The sequence below is a fragment of the Triticum dicoccoides genome, chromosome 3A (assembly GCF_002162155.2).
Source record: "Triticum dicoccoides isolate Atlit2015 ecotype Zavitan chromosome 3A, WEW_v2.0, whole genome shotgun sequence".
Taxonomy (NCBI): domain Eukaryota; kingdom Viridiplantae; phylum Streptophyta; class Magnoliopsida; order Poales; family Poaceae; genus Triticum; species Triticum dicoccoides.
Window position 1 is genome coordinate 492424336 of NC_041384.1, and position 11320 is coordinate 492435655.

Genomic DNA, 11320 nt, shown 5'->3' on the forward strand with positions numbered 1-11320 from the left:
ATTCTATTTGAGGATAGGGCTATTAAATATGCAGAGGAATTTAGTATTAAATGTTGAATAATAATTTTAGTGATTTTCTACAGTAGAGTATGATAAGGTTTTGGCAATGGTTTATACTAACTTATCTCACGAGTCCTTGTTGAGTTTTGTGTGGATGAAGCTTTTGAGATTTAGGGAGACCATGATATGAGAGGAATTAAGGAGACACAAAAGCTCAAGCTTGGGGATGCCCAAGGCACCCCAAGATAATATTTCAAGAAGTCTCAAGCGTCTAAGCTTTGGGATGCCCCGGTTGGCATCCCACCTTTCTTCTTCAACAACTATCGGTCAGTATCGGTTGATCCTAAGTTTTTGCTTCTTCACATGATGTTTGCTATTCTTAAAATGTCATTTTATTTCGCTTTGCTTGCTGTTTGAATAAAATACCAAGATCTGAAATTATTAAATGTTAGAGAGTCTTCACATAGTTGCATAATTATTCAACTACTCATTGATCTTCACTTATATCTTTCGGAGTAGTTTGTCATTTGCTCTAGTGCTTCACTTATACCTTTTAGAGCATGGTGGTAGTTTTATTTTGAAAAAATAGATGAAGTCTCATGCTTCACTTATATTATTTTGAGAGTCTTAATAGCATGATAATTTGCTTAAAATCCTAATATTCTAGGTATTCAAGAATAATAAAATTCTCTTATGAGTGTGTTGGATACTATGAGAAGTTTGATGCTTGATGATTGTTTTGAGATATGGAGATGGTGATATTAGAGTCATGCTAGTTGAGTAGTTGTGAATTTGAGAAATACTTGTGTTGAAGTTTGTGATTCCCGTAGCATGCACGTATGGTGAACCGTTATGTGATGAAGTTGGAGCATGATTTATTTACTGATTGTCTTCCTTATGAGTGGCGGTCGGGGATGAGCGATGGTCTTTTCCTACCAATCTATCCCCCTAGGAGCATGCGCGTAGTACTTTTTTTTGATAACTAATAGATTTTTGCAATAAGTATGTGAGTTCTTTATGACTAATGTTGAGTCCATGGATTATACGCACTCTCACCCTTCCACCATTTCTAGCCTCTCTAGTACCGCGCAACTTTCGCCGGTACCATAAACCCACCATATACCTTCCTCAAAACAGCCACCATACCTACCTATTATGGCATTTCCATAGCCATTCCGAGATATATCGCCACGCAACTTTCCACCGTTCCGTTATTATGACACACTCCATCATTGTCATATTGCTTGCATGATCATGTAGTTGACATCGTATTTGTGGCAAAGCCACCATTCATAATTCTTCCATACATGTCACTCATGCATCATTGCACATCCCGGTACACCGCCGGATGCATTCATATAGAGTCATATCTTGTTCTAAGTATCGAGTTGTAATTCTTGAGTTGTAAGTAAATAAAAGTGTGATGATCATCATTATTAGAGCATTGTCCCAGTGAGGAAAGAATGATGGAGACTATGATTCCCCCACAAGTCGGGATGAGACTCTGGACGGAAAAAAAAGAAAAAGAGAAATGCCATAAAAAAAGAGAAGGCCCAAAAAAGAGAAAGGCCATAAAAAAAGAGAAGGCCCAAAAAAATGAGAGAAAAAGAGAGAAGGGACAATGTTACTATCCTTTTACCACACTTGTGCTTCAAAGTAGCACCATGATCTTCATGATAGAGAGTCTCATATGTTGTCACTTTCATATACTAGTGGGAATCTTTCATTATAGAACTTGGCTTATATATTCCAATGATGACTTCCTCAAATTGCCCTAGGTCTTCATGAGCAAGCAAGTTGGATGCACACCCACTTAGTTTCTTTTTGAGCTTTCATATACTTATAGCTCTAGTGCATCCGTTGCATGGCAATCCCTACTCACTCACATTGATATCTATTGATGGGCATCTCCATAGCCCGTTGATACGCCTAGTTGATGTGAGACTATCTTCTCCCTTTTTGTCTTCTCCACAACCACCATTCTATTCCACATATAGTGCTATGTCCATGGCTCACGCTCATGTATTGCGTGAAGATTGAAAAAGTTTGAGAACATCAAAAGTATGAAACAAATTGCTTGGCTTGTCATCGGGGTTGTGCATGATTTAAATATTTTGTGTAGTGAAGATAGAGCATAACCAGACTATATGATTTTGTAGGGATAACTTTCTTTGGCCATGTTATTTTGAGAAGACATGATTGCTTTGTTAGTATGCTTGAAGTATTATTATTTTTATGTCAATATGAACTTTTGTCTTGAATCTTTCGGATCTGAATATTCATATCACAAGTAAGAAGAATTACATTGAAATTATGCCAACTAGCATTCCACATCAAAAATTATCTTTTTTATCATTTACCTACTCGAGGACGAGCAGGAATTAAGGTTGGGATGCTTGATACGTCTCCAACGTATCTATAATTTTTGATTGCTCCATGCTATATTATCTACTGTTTTGGGAAATATTGGGCTTTATTATCCACTTTTATATTATTTTTGGGACTAACCTATTAACCGAAGGCCCAGCCCAGATTTGTTGTTTTATGCCTATTTCAGTGTTTTGAAGAAAAGGAATATCAGACGGAGTCGAAACGGAACGAAATCAACTGGAGAAGTTATTTTTGGAAGGAAACACACCTGATGGACTTGGACCCCACGTCAAATGATACGGGAGCTGCCCACGAGGGTGGGGGGCGCCCACCCCCCTAGGGCGCGCCCCCCTGCCTCGTGGGGCCCCCGTGGCTCCCCTGACGTGCTTCTTCTGCCTATATAACTCCATATACCCTAAAACTTCCAGAACGGAGATTAGATCGGGAGTTCCACCGCCAGAAGCCTCTGTAGCCACCCAAAACCAATCTAGACCCGTTCCGGCACCCTACCGGAGGGGGCAATCCTTCTCCGGTGGCCATCTTCATCATCATGGTGCTCTCCATGACGAGGAGGGAGTAGTTCTCCCTCGGGGCTGAGGGTATGTACCAGTAGCTATGTGTTTGATCTCTCTCTCTCTCGTGTTCTTGAGTTGATACGATCTTGATGTATCGCGAGCTTTGCTATTATAGTTGGATCTTATGTTTCTCCTCCCCCTCTTCTCTCTTGTAATGAATTGAGTTTCCCCTTTGAAGTAATCTTATCGGATTGAGTCTTTAAAGATTTGAGAACACTTGATGTATGTCTTGCCGTGGATATCTGTGGTGACAATGGGATACCGCGTGCCACTTGATGTATGTTAAGGTGACCAACTTGTGGGTTCATGAACCTATGCATAGGGGTTGGCACACGTTTTCGTCGTGATTCTCCGATAGATCTTTGGGGCACTCTTTGAGGTCCTTTGTGTTGGTTGAATAGATGAATCTGAGATTGTGTGACGCATATCGTATAATCATACCCATGAATACTTGAGGTGACATTGGAGTATCTAGGTGACATTAGGGTTTTGGTTGATTCGTGTCTTAAGGTGTTATTCTAGTATGAACTCTAGGGCTGTTTGTGACACTTATAGGAATAGCCCAACGGATTGATTGGAAAGAATAACTGTGAGGTGGTTTCGTACCCTACCATAATCTCTTCGTTCATTCTCCGATATTAGTGACTTTGGAGGGACTCTTTGTTGCATGTTGAGGGATAGTTATGTGATCCAATTATGTTAGTATTGTTGAGGGAACTTACACTAGCGAAAGTATGAGCCCTAGGCCTTATTTCCTATCATTGCAATACCGTTTACGCTCACTTTTATCATTCGTTACCTTGCTGTTTTTATATTTTCAGATTACAAATACCATTATCTACTATTCATATACCACTTGTATCACCATCTCTTCGCCGAACTAGTGCACCTATACAATTTACCATTGTATTGGGTGTGTTGGGGACACAAGAGACTCTTTGTTATTTGGTTGTAGGTTTGCTTGAGAGAGACCATCTTCATCCTATGCCTCCTACGGATTGATAAACCTTAGGTCATCCACTTGAGGGAAATTTGCTACTGTCCTACAAACCTCTGCACTTGGAGGCCCAACAACGTCTACAAGAAGAAGGTTGTGTAGTAGACATCAAGTACCCATCACAATAGCAGGCTGGTCTTGAGCTTCATTCAGATCAACATGATTAGCCTGACCATGACCATAAGGTTTGGCATTGTTGTTGCGGGGTAGATTGATACCACGAGAATTAGAAGGCAGAGGCAGCTGATTCTGATTCTGAGGGCAGTTCTTGGAACGATGGCCCGGAAGGCCACACTTGAAGCACAGACCATCATTGGGATTGGGAGTAGAAGCTTGGGGTGGTAGAACCCGAAGGGGCTGCCTCTGCGGTGGAGGAGGCAGACGAGGTGCGGCATAGGTCTATCTTGGTGCAGGTGCAGCTGGATGATACATGTTGTGGGGAATCCATATCCAACGCTTCTGCGCTGATGGGCCCGAAGATGAGCCAGCGTCACGGCTGCGCCTAAGGGATCCCTGGTGTTCCTGAAGACCAGTCTCAACCTGAATAGCCTTGTTCACCAAGGTGGCGAAGTCGTCAAAGTCATGAGCAAGCAGTGCTAGCTTAATATCAGGGTGAAGTCCATCACGGAACTTTTCTTGCCTACGAGCATCAGTTGCAATGTCTTCTTTAGCATAACGAGACAAGTCTAGAAATTCTCACTAATAAGCATCTACAGTATTTTTGCCTTGGGTGAGGTTGCGGAACTCGTGCTTCTTCTTGTCCATGATTCCTTGAGGAATGAAGCGGGCACGGAAAGCAGCTTGGAAATTCGGCCAAGTGATGACCGTTCCAACAGGCACGGTACACCTGTGGCTGTCCCACCATTGAGCAGTGAGACCCTTCAGAAAGAAAGATGCAAAGGTGACATAGCTAGCAGGGGCCACACTAGTAGACTCCATTTCATATGTGATGTCGTGGAGCCAGTCATCGGCATCAAGGGGTTGATTTGAGCTGCGGTAAATAGTTGGGTTGAGGCGCAAGAAGTCCTGCAGAGTTACTGGGGTTGGCTGTTGATTCATGTTCGTACGAGGAAACTGAGCCATCATTTCTTCCATGAACTGGTGGTTCAGCTAAAATTGTTGCATCATTCCAGCAAAGAATTCGGGCGGTGGTGGATCGTTGGCACCACGACCACGACCAGCGGGTCTAACCATCCTGCTAACATATAATAGGGGGTAATTTAGCATTGAGCATTTGTAAAAACAAGGATCATTCATGATGAAACATGCATAATGAAAGAGGTATGATGGATACCACTTCGTTGTCATCATGACGGTGTGTGTACTATCCAGAATACTATTCTAAGGAAAACTATGGCTTATCCAGCTTTGGGGTGAATGTGGTCACGGGATCCTAATGTTAGAGTTAGTAAAACCATTTTAACCCAAATAGAAGAGTGATCAGAGTCCCAGAGTATAGACGAGGAATAAAAGATCCTAATACCACCCATATGGCGACGTGGGCCCGTAAGACACACAACCAAGTTAGTAAAAGTTTTTTTTGTAGTGACTAGACTCGACTTCGACCAAGGAGTTGGAAAGGGGGCTACCTACATGCAGTCGGCTCTGATACCAACTTGTGACGTCCTCGATTCAATCGTACACTAATCATACACACAAATGTGTACGATCAAGATCAAGGACTCACGGGAAGATATCACAACACAACTCTAGACACAAAATAAAATAAAACAAGCTTTATATTACAAGCCAGGGGCCTCGAGGGCTCGAATACATAAGCTTGAATACACAAGAGTTAGCGAAAGCAACAATATCTGAGTACAGACATAAGTTAGACAAGGTTGCCTTAAGAAGGCTAGAACAAAAGCAATAATGATCGAAAAGGCAAGGTCTCCTGCCTGGGAGCCTCCTAACTACTCCAAGTCGTCAGCGGCCGTCACGTAGTAGTAGGCACCCTCGGGGTAGTAGTAGTCATCAGTGGCGTCGTCTGGCTCCTGGGGTCCGTCATCTGGTCGCAACAATCGGGTATGGGAGAAAAAGAGGTAGCAAAGCAACCATGAGTACTCATCCAAAGTACTCGCAAGACTTACATCAGATCTAAACTAAGTATGCATCTGTATCAAAGGAAATGGGTTGTATCTTTGGACTAAACTGCAGAATGCCAGAAGAGAAGGGGAAAGCCTAGCCTATCGAAGACTAGCGTCTTCAAGCATCTTCAAGCATCTTGCGGCATATAGAAGAGTATAGATCAACATAATGTAAAGTAGTAGTGTTATCAACCTTGGCCAGAGATCCTTTCTTGACTCCCTGCGAGAAAGCAATCCCAGAGCCATACTATCCAGTTCTCATATCCATTCCTCAGCTCAAGTATCCAGTTCTAGTTATATCAATCGGGATACAACTCCAAGTGTCCGTTACCGTAGTACAGGCTACCGATAGATGTTTTCTTCCCTGCAGGGGTGCACCAACTTACCCACCACGCTCGATTAACTTCGGTCAAACACACTTTCCTGGGCCATGCCCTGCCTCAGCCAAACAATACGCCGCAACCCAATCTAGGCTTAAATTAATAGAGAGGCCAGCACACCGGACTAAACCTATGCCCCCAGGGGTCATGGGCCATCTCCCCGGGAACTCCTGCATGTTGCGTGGGCAGCCGGTGAGCAGACCTAGGTACCTCCTTCAAAAAGGTAGGTGCTTACCAGTCCAACCCGGCGTGCGCCGCTCAGTCGCTGACATCTATTAAGCTTCGGCTGATGTATATGACGCAGAACTCCCATACTATGCCCACGTGATGGTTAGTGCTATCAGGACAGAGGCCCCTCAGATCAAATATCCAAATCGTAGTGGATTAGGAGCACGCGGTAACGAGCAGAGGCTCACAATCGATGTGACCCTGTCGCCTCATCTCGAGTACTTGCGGCAAGGGCTAAGAATGCCCGACCACGCCTCGTAAGTATCTCGCGGGCACCTTCCAGGTCAACCCGACTCCACATCACTCGCTATTAAGCTCACGCGGGTACCCCTCAGGGCCGACCCGTGTTTAGTAACATGGCTCAGTGCAAAGTCATAGTAACCATAGTAACTATGTGTCTAACACCAAGGGGAAAACCTAAGGAATCACCCCCGGTGAATTCCACTCGATGTAATCATCAAGGTGAACATAATAGGATTCACCCTCGAGGTTCACACTTGAAGGGATGCACGACAGAGCTGTATCGGAAGTAGTTAAGGAGGAAATCACCCTCGATGACCACGACCGGATAGCTACACTAGAGAGATCTCATCAGGAGTGATGTAAGAGGTTCCACCCTCGGCACTCGATGGTAACTCTGCAGAGTTGTACAACTAGGGGGGTGATGTGTGGTGCTGGGGCCTGGACGTCGATCATGTTGATCGAGTCATCGAACATAAAGCGAGGCAACTGGGACAACGTGGGGTCACTGATGGATCTCTAACCAACCTATACTAAGCAGTTTAGGATAAGCAGGTAAGGTATGGAAGCAGGTAACAACAATAGGCTATGCATCATAGTAGGATCATACAGAAAGCAGTAGTAGTTCTAATGCAAGCATGAGAGGGAAAGAAATAGGCGATATCGAAATGCTCAAGGGGGGGTTTGCTTGCCTGGTTGCTCTAGAAAGGAGGGGGTCGTCGTCGACATAGTCGATCACAGGGGCAACATCGGTCTCGGGGTCTACCGGAGAGAAGAGGGGGAAGAAACAGTAAATACAGAGCAAACAATGCATCACAAGGCATAACATGATGCTAGGCAGAGCTAGGGTTGCCCTAACGTAGTACTACACGTTGCAGACGGAGGGGATAAACATCCGAGGATGAATTCTCGACGTTAGGCGGATTCCGGACAGATGAAAGAGAGGGGGCGGTTCCATGTTCAGCATGCTAGGGGCATGTGATAGGTGAATGGACCGCACATCTGGATTCGTTGGATTTTTCTGAGCAACTTTCATATAGAAAACATTTTCATCGGAGTTACAGATTATTTTCTATGAATTTTCAAAGATTAAAGCATTTCCAGAAATTAGTTAAATTGACAGAAAAGGAAATATGACGTCAGCATGACGTGTTGATGACGTCAGCAGTCAACAGACTCGCTGACCATGTCAAACCTGACTTGTGGGTCCAGTGGGTCCCACATGTCAGCACCTGTGGCACTTAAAGTGGATTAAATTGACTAACAGAACTAGTTAGGGGTGTGGGCCCCATTAGTCAGTGACTGATTAGTGAATAAAACTAATTAACAGATTAATTAACATTTTATTTATTTATAAAACCTGTTAATTAGCACAGGGCCCACGTGCCAGTGGGCAGAGTGCCCAGTCAGCAGTTGACCTAGTCAATGGGACCCGTGGGGCCCAGCGGCAGTGTCACAGGGGACCCACTTGCCAGGCCACGTCGGCAACAACCGGAGACTCGACGCCGGCGACCAAACTATGGCGGCGCGGCCTCGGATGTGGCCGGAAAAATGTGCTCCGGCCACCATTTTGCGCGCACTTGGGCGCGTTCTAAAGCGGAGACCAAACCGCGTCGAACTATGGCGGTCTCGCGGCCAGGGAGGCTCTACGGTGATGACGACGAGCACGTCGGCGGCGGAGCTCGCGAGTGCGCTACGGCGAGGCGGCTATGATGCGAATTTGCGTGCGTGTTCGGGCTCATTCGAACGCGGGAACATCATCGTGTCGTTCTAACCCAACGGCGCCGGCTATGGTGGTCGAAAGCGACGGCAGCGACGAGCTCGGGCGGCGGACAGAAAAATGGCGCAGCGGCGAGCTAGCTACGGTGATGCACAAGGCGTGAGGAGAGGAAAGGAGGGAGGGAGGAGCTCACCACACGGCACATGGAGGCCGGTGAGAGGCTTAGTAGCAGTAGCAGGCGTCGCCGGAGATGAAGAAGAACGATGGCAGCCGGAGATGGGGACGAAGGGGACCCGGTGCTGCCGCGCCTCCGAGCTCCAGCTGAGGCCACCGGTCGAAGAAGTCGACCCCGTGGAGCTCACCGACAGGGTCAGCGGGCGCGGGGCCGCGGGTGGCCGCGAGAATGATGGAGGACCGCGGCGACCGCGCTCGGGCGTGGATGGGGAACCGGGGGAGAGGAAGCGGGCAGGGAACTGGTGGGGAGAGGGAGAGGCAGAGAGAGGGAGCAAGTGGGAGAGATGGGTGGAGGCCGAGGCGTCGGGGCGGCCTTGTCCTCTCCCGCGAGGCCGGCGAGGTGGTCGGGCGACGACGGACGCGCTCTGTCCCGCTCGGTCGGAGGAGCAGTGCGCGGGGAAGGAGGCGACCAGGGGGGGAATGGGGGGAGTGGGCCGACCTGCTGGGCCAGCTGGCTCGGGTGTGCCGAAGCCCAAGTGGGGCAGGGGCTTTCCCTCTCCTTCTTTCCTTTTCCTTTTCCCCTTTTTAAAGCTTTTTTGTTTTAGCTATTTTAGGCCACATAGGCATTTTGCAAACAAAATGTTGGATCACCACCAATATTACTAGGAGAATATTTTACACATGATGAATATTTCAGTTTTCATGTTTGAGCATTTTGAATTTCACTCTTAGTTTGAAAATGAATTCAACTGGAATTTGAAAGAGAGAGGAGACAATGATGATCAAACACTTGTTTAGCAAAATGATTAACTTAACCCTAGGGGTTACTGTAGCATCATTACACCGGGGTGTTACATCTGGGTACCCCCATTCCCAGGACGCCGAAAAAATTCTTCAACAGCGAAACGACATCTTCATATCTCAGGAGAAATACCTCAAGGATGTATTGAGGAAATTCGGCATGCAAGATTGCAAAGGGGTCAAAATCCCTATGCCCACAAATGTCCATGTATGCACTGATGAAAATGGTATTGACTTCGATCAAAAGGTATACCGCTCCATGATTGGATCTTTATTGTATTTATGTGCATCTAGGCCAGATATTATGCTTAGTGTTTGCATGTGTGCCCGTTTTCAAGCTACACCGAAGGAATCACACCATAAGGCTGTGAAGCATATTCTTCGATATCTAGCTCACACTCCAACACTTGGATTATGGTATCCCAAGGGCTCGGCTTTTGATCTCATTGGATATTCAAACTCTGACTATGTTGGTGATCATGTGGACCACAAGTCAACATCAGATACATGCCATTTCCTCCGACGATCCTTAGTATGTTGGTCCTCAAAGAAACAGAATTGCGTATCACTCTCTACTGCTGAAGCTGAGTACATAGCTACTGGTTCGTGCTGTGCTCAATTGCTATGGATGAAGCAAACACTCAAGGACTACGGCATCAATGTAAAGAATGTGCCTCTCTACTGTGAAAATGAGAGTGCCATTAAGATTTCTCATAACCCAGTTCAGCACTCGAAGACAAAGCACATTCAGATTCGTCATCATTTTCTTCGTGATCATGTGTTGAAGGGTGATACCTCCATCGAGCACGTGAAGACTAAAGAACAGCTAGCTGATATCTTCACAAAGCCCTTGGATGAGAAGAGATTTAGCAAGTTGCAGTGTGAGCTAAATATCTTAGAATCTTCAAATGTCCTTTGAAAAGGACACACATCCTAACACTTATGAAAAATTGATGACTTAGAGGTGCAACACAGAAGTAACGTTTTTCTTCAATCAGTGAAGACTAACCCTCTAAGTGTGAAGAAATTAATGAAGAATTTGATTCTCAGAGCTCTACGACAATTGTACGCGGCATCTGGAATCATCATTCTTATACGGTGGGTCACGCCACCAACAAAAGTTGAAAAATCTTCAATTTGAGTATTTCTTCAGTGCTGAAATTCCTTAGTTATTTAAATACTTCAACTTTGCTATGTCTTCTCTCTCTTCATCATTTTTCTTCATTGACTATATATATATATATGTGTGTGTGTATGTGTGTGAGTTTATGTCCTCTACAACATTCAGTTATTGCTATTTCTTCAAGTTGCCTTTTTCTGCTAAGTGAATATGGTCGGATCCTTCCCCTTCTATGCTTTACTCAACCCAATCTGTTCACAAATTCTTCATGTGCATTCTATTTGAAACCCGTTCAAAATCTTCACTGTGTCCTTATCAGCTGAAGAATTTGTGAACGAAGCATTAAAATTTTCTTATCTAAATTTTCGGCTTTTGCCGCCTAAACCGTTCCACATCCCACGATAGGACTTATCTATTCACCCACGATCACCACCGCTCTGTGTGTGGGTGACACATGTCGCTAGGATGAGAAGGGTCAGAGGCACATTCGTCCATTTTCCTCGGGCGAGCGGTTTTTCACCTCGGCTATATATGCCCCTCACCCTCCTCAAACTGTATTTACTCCGCTCGACCTCACTCCCTCGCTCAAGCTCTCAAACCTAGCGCCGCCGCTACTTCCATCGTCACC